Genomic DNA, 13,059 nt, shown 5'->3' with positions numbered 1-13,059 from the left:
AATCATACTAAAACATGAGGTTTGCATATGGACGGTAGAAATATGTCCCTACCAATATTTTGGGAGGACAGAATTGTCCCTACCAATATTCGAGTGAACTTGTTCGGACTGTTTGGAGTAAGGTTGCTAGCAGGAGTAAACATAAATTTAGAGTTTAATTTCCGTCAAAAAATCCCATGACAATGTCAATATCAATACTATGACTTTTTTATGCCTTATTATGCCAGGGCATTTTTATGCTGATGATGTTTTTCAACGTTTTAATGACATGCAATACAATGACGTTTTTGTTTTTATGCCTTACTATACTACGTCATTTTATTCCTTACCGTACTATGACGTTTTTATGACCTTTTATGCTTTAATATACTATGATGTTTTTTGGCGTTTTATGCCATAGTAAACTATGACCTTTTTTGGCATTTTTATGCCTTAATATACAATTTTGTTTTATGCCTTACCATACTATGACTTTTTTTATGACCTTTTATGTCATACTATACTATGATGGTTTTTTGGCATTTTTATGCCTTACTATACTATGTCGTTTTATGCTTTACCATAGTATGATGTTTTTGGCGTTTTATGCCATACTAAACTATAAGGTTTTGTGACGTTTTAATGCCTTACTATACTACGTAATTTTATTCCTTACCGTACTATGACGTTTTTATGACCTTTTATGCTTTAATATACTATGACGTTTTTTGACATTTTTATGCCATAATATACTATGATGTTTTTTAGCATTTTTATGTCATACTATACTATGACGTTTTTTTTGGCATTTTTATGCCATACATTAACGTGACATTATTATTTCGTTTCATGCGTTACCATACTATGATGTTTTTATGACCTTTAATGCCTAATATATGATTATGTTTTTTTGGCATTTTTATGCCTAACTATACTTTGTGGTCTTGTACCATACCATAATATGACGTTTTTATGACCTTTTATGCTTTAATATACTATGATATTTTTTTGAAAAATTATGCCATACTATACTATGACGTTTTTTGACATTTGAATGACATATTACACTATGAAATTTTTTGGCATTTTTATGCCTTACTATACTTTGTCGCCTTGTAACATACCATAATATGACCTTTTTAATGACCTTTTATGCTTTAATATACGATTATGTTTTTATGACATTTTTATGCCATACTTTACTATGACATTTTTGGGCATTTTTATGCCTTAATATACTATTTTGTCTTAATACTATGATGTTTTTATGACCTTTTGTGCCTTAATGTACTATGAGGTCTTTTTTGACAATTTTATGCCATACTATAATATGACGTTTTTTTGACATTTTACATCATACTATACTTTGACGTTTTTTGACGTTTTATGCCTTAATATACTAATTCGTTTCATGCGTTACCATACTATGACATTTTTATGACGTTTTTTGACATAATATACTAAGATGTTTTTTGGCATTTTTATGCCTTAATATACTATTTCGTTTCATGCATTACCATATTATGACGTTTTTATGACCTTTTATGCCTTAATATACAATAATGTTTTTTTTTACATTTTGTGCCATCTATGACATTTTTTGGCATTTTTATGCCTTACTATACTATGATGTTTCGATTGCCTTTTTTGTCTTAATATACGGTTATGTTTTTATGACATTTTTATGCCATACAATACTTTGTCGTCTTGTACCATACCATACTATGACGTTTTTTTGGACATTTTGTGTCTTAATACACTATTTTGTTTTATGCGTTACCATACTATGACGTTTTTATGACCTTTTATGCTTTAATATACAATGATGTTTTTTGACGTTTTAAGCCATATTATACTATGACGTCTTTTGGCATTGTTATGCCTTAGTAAACTATGTCTTTTAATGCTTTACCATAGTATGATGTTTTTGGCGTTTTATGCCATACTAAACTATAAGGTTTTGTGACGTTTTAATGCCTTACTATACTACGTCATTTTATTCCTTACCATACTATGACGTTTTTATGACCTTTTATGCTTTAATATACTAAAATGTTTTTGACGTTTTATGCCATACTAAACTATGATGTTTTTTTGACGTTTTATGCCTTAATATACTATTTCGTTTCATGCGTTACCATACTATGACGTTTTTATGACCTTTTATGCCTTAATATACAATAATGTTTTTTGACATTTTATGCCTTAATATACCATGACGTTTTTTGGAATTTTTATTCCTTACTATACTATGTCATTTTATGCTTCACCATACTGTGACGTTTTTATGACCTTTTATGCTTTAATATACAATTATGTTTTTATGACATTTTTATGCCATACTATACTATGACATTTTTTGGCATTTTTATGCCTTACTATCCTTTGTCGTCTTGTACCTTACCATACTATGACGTTTTTTTGACGTTTTATGCCTTAATGTACTATTTCGTTTCATGCGTTACCATACTATGACGTTTTTATGACCTTTAATGCCTTAATATACGATTATGTTTTTATGACATTTTTATGTCATACTATACTATGACATTTTTTGGCATTTTATGCCTTACTATACTACATCCTTTTATTCCTTACCATACTATAACATTTTAATGACCTTTTATGCCTTAATATACGGTTATGTTTTTATGACATTTTTATGCCATACTATACTATGACATTTTTTGACATTTTGTGTCATACTATACTATGACTTTTCTTTGACGTTTTATGTCTTAATATACTATTTAGTTTTATGCGTTACCATACTATGACGTTTTTATGACCTTTTATGCTTTAATATACTATGATGTTTTTTGACGTTTTAAACCATATTATACTATGACGTTTTTTGGCATTTTTATGCCTTACCATACTATTTCGTCTCGTGCCTTACCATACCATGACGTTTTTTTGACATTTTATGCCTTAATATACTATTTCGTTTCATGCGTTACCATACTATGACGTTTTTATGACCTTTTATGCCTTAATATACAATAATGTTTTTTTTGACATTTTATGCCATACTATACTATGACATATTTTGGCATTTTTATACCTTACTATACTATGTCGTTCCATGCTTTACCATAATATGATGTTTTTATGACCTTTTATGCTTTAATATAATATGATGTTTTTGGCGTTTTATGCCATACTATACTATGACATTTTTTGGCATTTTTATGTCTTACTATACTATGTTGTTTTATGCTTTACCATACTATGACGTTTTTATGACCTTTTATACCTTAATATACTATGATGTTTTTTGTGACGTTTTATGCCTTACTTTGACTTTTTTTTTTTTTTTACTTCTTATGCCATATGCCTTTGACATCTTTTGACATTTTTATGCCTCAATATTGTGATGGAAATCTGAAAATAAAAAGTTGACAGACTAATCAAGTTGTCTTTATGTATTTTAATAAGATCTTTGCAAAGATCAAGCTACAGTCACAACTGAGTGTAATTGCAGACTGATGTTGAACAAAGAGTGGCCATGCACTTTATAGAGAAACGAATCAAGGAGGCCTGGTCAGGATGTGTGTGTGTGAACAACAGGCAATACCAGAAGAGGAGCATACGTGTAAGGACAGATTTATACCCTGGGTTGTATAAAGCTAGGTCATACAAAGTATAAAATTACAAAGTGTGATTGTTCTATTAAACTATACCATGACGTCTTTTGATGTTTTTAATCCTTACTGTCACACAATATTTTTATGATTTACCATACTATGATGTTTTAATTACGTATTATGCTTTACTACACTATGATGTTTTAATGACCTTTTATACATTAATACACTATGATGTTTTTTTGACATTTTATGCCATACTATGCTATGATGTTTCTTGGCATTTTTATGCCTTACTATACTATGTTGTTTTATTCCTTACCATGCTATGATGTTTTTATGATCCTTTATGCCTTAATATACTGCAATGTTTTTACGACATTTTCTGTCATAATATACTATAGGGTTTTTTGACATTTTTATAACATACTATACTATGTCATCTTGTGCCTTACCATACTATGACATTTTTGTGACTATTTATACCTTAATATATTATGATGTTTGTTTGACGTTTTAAGCCATACTATACTATAACGTTTTTTGAAATTTTTATGCCATACTATACTATGACTTTTTTGGCATTTTTATGCCTTACTATACTATGTTGTATTATCGCTTAATATACTATGATATTTTTATGAAATTTTATGCCTCAATGTTGTGGTGGAAATCTGAAAATAAAAAGTTGACAAAATGATCAAGATGTCTTTGTGTATTTTAATAAGATCTTTGCAAAAGATCAGGCTACAGTCACAACAGAGTGTAATTGCAGACTGATGTTGAACAAGGAGCACTTTATAGAAAAAGGAATGAAGGAGACAGGGTCAAGATGTGTGTCTGTGTGAGCAATTCTGGGTGCCATCAAAAGTGTTTACCTGTCAAAGAGAAATATCTTTGTGGTCAATGAGAAGAAACTCCTTAGTTCGTACCAGGCAATAATAGAAGAGGATGCATACGTGTAAAGACAGATTTAATCCTTGGGTTGTAAAAAGCTAGGTCATACAAAGCACATAATTGCAAAGTGTGATTAATCCATACTATGATGTCTTTTGATGTTTTTATGCCTTACTATCACATGACATTTTTATGATTTATTTTACTATGATGTATTATGCCTCACTATACTATGTCTTTTCATTTCTCACCACACTATGACGTTTTATGACTTAATATACTATATTGTTGTTTTGACGTTTTGTGCCATACTAAACTATGACATTTTTTGGCATTTTTATGCCTTATGATAATACATCGTTTTGTGCCTTACCATACTATGACGTTTTTATGACCTTTTATGCCTTAATGTACTATGAGGTTTTTTTGACAATTTATGCCATACTATACTATGACGTTTTTTGACATTTTAATGACATACTAAACTATGACGTTTTTTGGCATTTTTACGCGTTACTATATTATCTCATCTTATGCCTTACCATACTATGACATTTTTATGACCTTTTATGCCTTAATATACGGTGATGTTATCTTGACATTTTGTGCCATACTATACTATGACGTTTTTTTGGCATTTTTGTGCCATACTAAACTATGACGTTTTTTTACATTTTTATGCCTTACTATACTATGTCATGCCATACCATACTATGACGTTTTTATGACCTTTCATGCCTTAATACACTATGACGTTTTTTGGTATTTTTATGCCATACTACACTATGACGTTTTTTGGCATTTTTATGACTTACTTTACTTTGTTTTTTGTTTCCTTGCCATACTATGACCTTATTATGAACTTTAATGCATTAATATACTATGATGTTTTTTTGACATTTTATGCCATAGTATACTATGACGTTTTTTGGCATTTTTATGCCATACTAAACTATGACGTTTTTTGGTATTTTTATGACTTACTTTACTTTGTTTTTTGTTTCCTTGCCATACTATGACGTTATTATGACCTTTAATGCATTAATATACTATGACGTTTTTTTACATTTTATGCCATACTATACTATGACGTTTTTTGGCATTTTTATGCCATACTACACTATGACATTTTTTGGCATTTTTATGACTTACTTTACTTTGTTTTTTGTTTCCTTGCCATACTATGATGTTATTATGACCTTTAATGCATTATTATACTATGACGTTTTTTTGACATTTTATGCCATACTATACTATGACGTTTTTTGGTATTTTTGTGCCATACTACACTATGACATTTTTTGGCATTTTTATGCCTTACCATACTATGATGTTATTATGACCTTTAATGCATTAATATACTATGATGTTTTTTTGACATTTTATGCCATAGTATACTATGACGTTTTTTGGTATTTTTATGCCATACTACACTATGACGTTTTTCGGCATTTTTATGACTTACTTTACTTTGTTTTTTGTTTCCTTGCCATACTATGACCTTATTATGACCTTTAATGCATTAATATACTATGAAGTTTTTTTGACATTTTATGCCATACTATACTATGACGTTTTTTGGCATTTTTATGCCATACTATACTATGACGTTTTTCGGCATTTTTATAACTTACTTTACTTTGTTTTTTGTTACCTTGCCATACTATGATGTTATTATGACCTTTAATGCATTAATATACTATGATGTTTTTTTGACATTTTATGCCATAGTATACTATGACGTTTTTTGGCATTTTTATGCCATACTAAACTATGACGTTTTTTGGTATTTTTATGACTTACTTTACTTTGTTTTTTGTTTCCTTGCCATACTATGACGTTATTATGACCTTTAATGCATTAATATACTATGACGTTTTTTTACATTTTTATGCCTTACTATACTATGTCATGCCATACCATACTATGACGTTTTTATGACCTTTCATGCCTTAATACACTATGACGTTTTTTGGCATTTTTATGCCATACTACACTATGACGTTTTTTGGTATTTTTGTGCCATACTACACTATGACATTTTTTGGCATTTTTATGACTTACTTTACTTTGTTTTTTGTTTCCTTGCCATACTATGACCTTATTATGACCTTTAATGCATTAATATACTATGACGTTTTTTTGACATTTTATGCCATACTATACTATGACGTTTTTTGGCATTTTTATGCCATACTAAACTATGACGTTTTTTGTTATTTTTATGACTTACTTTACTTTGTTTTTTGTTTCCTTGCCATACTATGACCTTATTATGACCTTTAATGCATTATTATACTATGACGTTTTTTTGACATTTTATGCCATACTATACTATGACGTTTTTTGGCATTTTTATGACTTACTTTACTTTGTTTTTTGTTTCCTTTCCATACTATGATGTTATTATGACCTTTAATGCATTAATATACTATGAAGTTTTTTTGACATTTTATGCCATACTATACTATGACGTTTTTTGGCATTTTTATGCCATACTACACTATGACATTTTTTGGCATTTTTATGACTTACTTTACTTTGTTTTTTGTTTCCTTGCCATACTATGACGTTATAATGACCTTTAATGCATTAATATACTATGACGTTTTTTTTGACATTTTATGCCATAATATACTATGATGTTTTTTGGCATTTTTATGACTTGCTTTACTTTGTTTTTTGTTTCCTTGCCATACTATGACCTTATGATGACCTTTAATGCATTAATATACTATGAAGTTTTTTTGACATTTTATGCCATACTATACTATGACGTTTTTTGGCATTTTTATGCCATACTATACAATGACGTTTTTCGGCATTTTTATGACTTACTTTACTTTGTTTTTTGTTTCCTTTCCATACTATGATGTTATTATGACCTTTAATGCATTAATATACTATGATGTTTTTTTTGACATTTTATGCCATAGTATACTATGACGTTTTTTGGCATTTTTATGCCATACTACACTATGACGTTTTTTGTTATTTTTATGACTTACTTTACTTTGTTTTTTGTTTCCTTGCCATACTATACTACTAAAATAATACTATGACGTTATTATGACCTTTAATGCATTAATATACTATGACGTTTTTGACATTTTATGCCATACTATACTATGACGTTTTTTTGCCTTTTTATGCCATACTACACTATGACATTTTTTGGCATTTTTATGACTTACTTTACTTTGTTTTTTGTTTCCTTGCCATACTATGACGTTATAATGACCTTTAATGCATTAATATACTATGACGTTTTTTTGACATTTTATGCCATACTATACTATGATGTTTTTTGGCATTTTTATGACTTACTTTACTTTGTTTTTTGTTTCCTTGCCATACTATGACCTTATTATGACCTTTAATGCATTAATATACTATGAAGTTTTTTTGACGTTTTATGCCATACTATACTATGACGTTTTTTGGCATTTTTATGCCATACTATACTATGACGTTTTTCGGTATTTTTATGACTTACTGCACTTTGTTTTTTGTTTCCTTGCCATACTATGATGTTATTATGACCTTTAATGCATTAATATACTATGATGTTTTTTTGACATTTTATGCCATAGTATACTATGACGTTTTTTGGTATTTTTATGCCATACTACACTATGACGTTTTTCGGCATTTTTATAACTTACTTTACTTTGTTTTTTGTTTCCTTGCCATACTATGATGTTATTATGACCTTTAATGCATTAATATACTATGATGTTTTTTTGACATTTTATGCCATAGTATACTATGACGTTTTTTGGCATTTTTGTGCCATACTACACTATGACATTTTTTGGCATTTTTATGACTTACTTTACTTTGTTTTTTGTGTCCTTGCCATACTATGATGTTATTATGACCTTTAATGTATTATTATACTATGACTTTTTTTTGACATTTTATGCCATAGTATACTATGACGTTTTTTGGTATTTTTATGCCATACTACACTATGACGTTTTTCGGCATTTTTATGACTTACTTTACTTTGTTTTTTGTTTCCTTGCCATACTATGACCTTATTATGACCTTTAATGCATTAATATACTATGAAGTTTTTTTGACATTTTATGCCATACTATACTATGACGTTTTTTGGCATTTTTATGCCATACTATACTATGACGTTTTTCGGCATTTTTATAACTTACTTTACTTTGTTTTTTGTTACCTTGCCATACTATGATGTTATTATGACCTTTAATGCATTAATATACTATGATGTTTTTTTGACATTTTATGCCATAGTATACTATGACGTTTTTTGGCATTTTTATGCCATACTATACTATGACGTTTTTTGGTATTTTTATGACTTACTTTACTTTGTTTTTTGTTTCCTTGCCATACTATGACCTTATTATGACCTTTAATGCATTAATATACTATGACGTTTTTTTGACATTTTATGCCATACTATACTATGACGTTTTTTGGCATTTTTATGCCATACTAAACTATGACGTTTTTTGTTATTTTTATGACTTACTTTACTTTGTTTTTTGTTTCCTTGCCATACTATGACCTTATTATGACCTTTAATGCATTATTATACTATGACGTTTTTTTGACATTTTATGCCATACTACACTATGACATTTTTTGGCATTTTTATGACTTACTTTACTTTGTTTTTTGTTTCCTTGCCATACTATGACGTTATAATGACCTTTAATGCATTAATATACCATGACGTTTTTTTTGACATTTTATGCCATAATATACTATGATGTTTTTTGGCATTTTTATGACTTACTTTATTTTGTTTTTTGTTTCCTTGCCATACTATGACCTTATGATGACCTTTAATGCATTAATATACTATGAAGTTTTTTTGACATTTTATGCCATACTATACTATGACGTTTTTTGGCATTTTTATGCCATACTATACAATGATGTTTTTTGGTATTTTTATGACTTACTTTACTTTGTTTTTTGTTTCCTTGCCATACTTTGACGTTATTATGACCTTTAATGCATTAATATACTATGACGTTTTTTTGACATTTTATGCCATACTATACTATGACGTTTTTTGGCATTTTTATGCCATACTACACTATGACATTTTTTGGCATTTTTATGACTTACTTTACTTTGTTTTTTGTTTCCTTGCCATACTATGACGTTATAATGACCTTTAATGCATTAATATACCATGACGTTTTTTTTGACATTTTATGCCATAATATACTATGATGTTTTTTGGCATTTTTATGACTTACTTTACTTTGTTTTTTGTTTCCTTGCCATACTATGACCTTATGATGACCTTTAATGCATTAATATACTATGAAGTTTTTTTGACATTTTATGCCATACTATACTATGACGTTTTTTGGCATTTTTATGCCATACTATACAATGATGTTTTTTGGTATTTTTATGACTTACTTTACTTTGTTTTTTGTTTCCTTGCCATACTTTGACGTTATTATGACCTTTAATGCATTAATATACTATGACGTTTTTTTGACATTTTATGCCATACTATACTATGACGTTTTTTGGCATTTTTATGCCATACTACACTACGACATTTTTTGGCATTTTTATGACTTACTTTACTTTGTTTTTTGTTTCCTTGCCATACTATGACGTTATAATGACCTTTAATGCATTAATATACCATGACGTTTTTTTTGACATTTTATGCCATAATATACTATGATGCTTTTTGGCATTTTTATGACTTACTTTACTTTGTTTTTTGTTTCCTTGCCATACTATGACCTTATGATGACCTTTAATGCATTAATATACTATGAAGTTTTTTTGACATTTTATGCCATACTATACTATGACGTTTTTTGGCATTTTTATGCCATACTATACAATGATGTTTTTTGGTATTTTTATGACTTACTTTACTTTGTTTTTTGTTTCCTTGCCATACTTTGACGTTATTATGACCTTTAATGCATTAATATACTATGACGTTTTTTTGACATTTTATGCCATACTATACTATGACGTTTTTTGGCATTTTTATGACTTACTTTACTTTTTTTTTTGTTTCCTTGCCATTCTATGACGTTATTATGACCTTTAATGCATTAATATACTATGAAGTTTTTTTGACATTTTATGCCATACTATACTATGACGTTTTTTGGCATTTTTATGCCATACTATACTATGACGTTTTTCTGCATTTTTATGACTTACTTTACTTTGTTTTTTGTTTCCTTGCCATACTATGATGTTATTATGACCTTTAATGCATTAATATACTATGATGTTTTTTTGACATTTTATGCCATAGTATACTATGACGTTTTTTGGCATTTTTATGCCATACTACACTATGACGTTTTTTGTTATTTTTATGACTTACTTTACTTTGTTTTTTGTTTCCTTGCCATACTATACTACTAATATAATACTATGACGTTATTATGACCTTTAATGCATTAATATACTATGACGTTTTTTTGACATTTTATGCCATACTATACTATGACGTTTTTTTGCCTTTTTATGCCATACTACACTATGACATTTTTTGGCATTTTTATGACTTACTTTACTTTGTTTTTTGTTTCCTTGCCATACTATGACGTTATAATGACCTTTAATGCATTAATATACTATGACGTTTTTTTGACATTTTATGCCATACTATACTATGATGTTTTTTGGCATTTTTATGACTTACTTTACTTTGTTTTTTGTTTCCTTGCCATACTATGACCTTATTATGACCTTTAATGCATTAATATACTATGAAGTTTTTTTGACGTTTTATGCCATACTATACTATGACGTTTTTTGGCATTTTTATGACTTACTTTACTTTGTTTTTTTTTTTTTTTTTTTTTGTTTCCTTGCCATACTATGATGTTATTATGACCTTTAATGCATTAATATACTATGATGTTTTTTTGACATTTTATGCCATAGTATACTATGACGTTTTTTGGTATTTTTATGCCATACTATACTATGACGTTTTTCTGCATTTTTATGACTTACTTTACTTTGTTTTTTGTTTCCTTGCCATACTATGATGTTATTATGACCTTTAATGCATTAATATACTATGATGTTTTTTTGACATTTTATGCCATAGTATACTATGACGTTTTTTGGCATTTTTATGCCATACTACACTATGACGTTTTTTGTTATTTTTATGACTTACTTTACTTTGTTTTTTGTTTCCTTGCCATACTATACTCCTAATATAATACTATGACGTTATTATGACCTTTAATGCATTAATATACTATGACGTTTTTTGACATTTTATGCCATACTATACTATGACGTTTTTTTGCCTTTTTATGCCATACTACACTATGACATTTTTTGGCATTTTTATGACTTACTTTACTTTGTTTTTTGTTTCCTTGCCATACTATGACGTTATAATGACCTTTAATGCATTAATATACTATGACGTTTTTTTGACATTTTATGCCATACTATACTATGATGTTTTTTGGCATTTTTATGACTTACTTTACTTTGTTTTTTGTTTCCTTGCCATACTATGACCTTATTATGACCTTTAATGCATTAATATACTATGAAGTTTTTTTGACGTTTTATGCCATACTATACTATGACGTTTTTTGGCATTTTTATAACTTACTTTACTTTGTTTTTTGTTTCCTTGCCATACTATGATGTTATTATGACCTTTAATGCATTAATATACTATGATGTTTTTTGGCATTTTTATGCCATAGTATACTATGACGTTTTTTGGTATTTTTATGCCATACTACACTATGACGTTTTTCGGCATTTTTATGACTTACTTTACTTTGTTTTTTGTTTCCTTGCCATACTATGACCTTATTATGACCTTTAATGCATTAATATACCATGACGTTTTTTTTGACATTTTATGCCATAATATACTATGATGTTTTTTGGCATTTTTATGACTTACTTTACTTTGTTTTTTGTTTCCTTGCCATACTATGACCTTATGATGACCTTTAATGCATTAATATACTATGAAGTTTTTTTGACATTTTATGCCATACTATACTATGACGTTTTTTGGCATTTTTATGCCATACTATACAATGATGTTTTTTGGTATTTTTATGACTTACTTTACTTTGTTTTTTGTTTCCTTGCCATACTTTGACGTTATTATGACCTTTAATGCATTAATATACTATGACGTTTTTTTGACATTTTATGCCATACTATACTATGATGTTTTTTGGCATTTTTATGACTTGCTTTACTTTTTTTTTTGTTTCCTTGCCATTCTATGACGTTATTATGACCTTTAATGCATTAATATACTATGAAGTTTTTTTGACATTTTATGCCATACTATACTATGACGTTTTTTGGCATTTTTATGCCATACTATACTATGACGTTTTTCTGCATTTTTATGACTTACTTTACTTTGTTTTTTGTTTCCTTGCCATACTATGATGTTATTATGACCTTTAATGCATTAATATACTATGATGTTTTTTTTGACATTTTATGCCATAGTATACTATGACGTTTTTTGGCATTTTTATGCCATACTACACTATGACGTTTTTTGTTATTTTTATGACTTACTTTACTTTGTTTTTTGTTTCCTTGCCATACT

This window comes from Seriola aureovittata, chromosome 23, assembly GCF_021018895.1.
Source record: "Seriola aureovittata isolate HTS-2021-v1 ecotype China chromosome 23, ASM2101889v1, whole genome shotgun sequence".
Lineage (NCBI taxonomy): Eukaryota > Metazoa > Chordata > Actinopteri > Carangiformes > Carangidae > Seriola > Seriola aureovittata.
Note: the sequence above shows the minus strand (reverse complement) of the source record.